The 1,535-nt window shown below is 34.4% G+C and overlaps 1 pseudogene; it reads left to right on the top strand.

The window, feature by feature from the left end:
* The first annotated feature begins 213 nt into the window (after window positions 1-213).
* LOC114612331 lies at window positions 214-1,115 on the top strand (annotated as a pseudogene).
* The last annotated feature ends 420 nt before the right edge of the window (window positions 1,116-1,535 follow it).

The following is a 1,535-nucleotide window of genomic DNA, read 5'->3' as shown; positions in this document are numbered from 1 at the left end:
TCCTCATAGAAGCAGGAGGAGGAGGGATAGGATAGGGGGTTCCTGGGTGTGGGGGGGAAATGGGTAAAGTGGATAAATGTAAATTAAATATCCAATAAAAAATTTATAAAAGGCTATTGTGCATGTTGATGAATTTTGTACGATTGACAGTGAATTTATTGTAAATTTTAAAACCTCTTAAATATTTAACATAGAAAATGATTCTAAATATTGATGTCATGGGAAAAATTTACAAGGAGTTTGAGTAGTACTATAGTTTATAATAGAGGGAAATGTTATCCATCATTTTCATTGTATAAGATAATACAATTTCCGGGAAACCAGACCCTTATTGTTAATGTCGAGGTTATTAGGACATTGCCAGATGATAAAACAGAAGTTGTCATTATGATGTTAAGCATTCTCTAAATGGCACCTTAAGAAGAGGTTTAGCGACAACAGTGTTAAAACAGAGATACAGCAGCTGAAATTGACCCTTTTTATGACCAGAAAAAAAATCGTCTCTAGCTCAGATCAGACAGCTATTAGATCCCTCCTGCTAGTGTTGATCTTATTATTTGGAAACAGGTCAAAATGAATATCCCCGATTTTGATAAATTTATTCTATACTAATGATGTGTTTCAAAGAACTACTTTGAAGACTGAAGATTCAAGATCAGATGACTAAGCAGCATCAGGCCAGATTAGATATTATATCTGAAGATATTACTGAAATACAAAAGAATCAAATTACAATTATGGCTAAAATAGCACAAGAGGAAACTTAGGGATCTCTCTCACAGAACATTATAGATTCGAAACAAAACAGGAATTTGAATGCTGATGAAGAACAGTTGTGGGTTCAGCTAGATAACTATTCAGGGTTTAAGTGAATGCACCTACTTTGTTCAGGGTTCGACTAAAAGAACTACGTTCCAAATAAGGATACAGAATCATTTTAGGACTGTGCAATCTGAAGATGATGTAGATGCAAACCTATTACTAGAAATCAAACAGCACTTGTAACAACAGCAGAAAGGTCTTAGCCATTTCATTGGCATCGTTAAATATGACTAAAAGATATAAAACTAGTAGTACATGGACTGGAAGAAAGCATCCGTAGCAGAGGTAGCTGACCATTTACAAGCTTGTGCCAGTGGTTTACAAAATGCATCTTTTTGCTACTTCTTGCCTCCCTTAAGATGACCGCATGAACAGAAAAAGAATCATTTTCCTGCCTGGGATGTTTGCGGTTCTTAAGAAATTACTGTACATAAAATCTGAAAAGATCACCACAAAGCTCTTAAAAGAGAATGTTTGAAAAATTTGTATGTAAGAAAAAGTACACAATTTCCCAAAGCATATGCACTGTTGAACATTTTAAAACAGCATTGAGCAAACTCACATTGCTTAATGATTAATGTCAATTCTCTCTGCCTTGGTACTATGTGAAACATAGCTACTTCCTACATAACAAAATAAACTGCAACCATGTGACTCGTGGATATTATGCTTAGGAATGTAAATGCATTTCAGCTTTTATGTTTGTAACATCA

The sequence above is a fragment of the Grammomys surdaster genome, unplaced genomic scaffold, assembly GCF_004785775.1.
Source record: "Grammomys surdaster isolate TR1022 unplaced genomic scaffold, NIH_TR_1.0 126158, whole genome shotgun sequence".
NCBI lineage: Eukaryota > Metazoa > Chordata > Mammalia > Rodentia > Muridae > Grammomys > Grammomys surdaster.
This window is presented reverse-complemented; position numbering and strand designations above follow the sequence as displayed.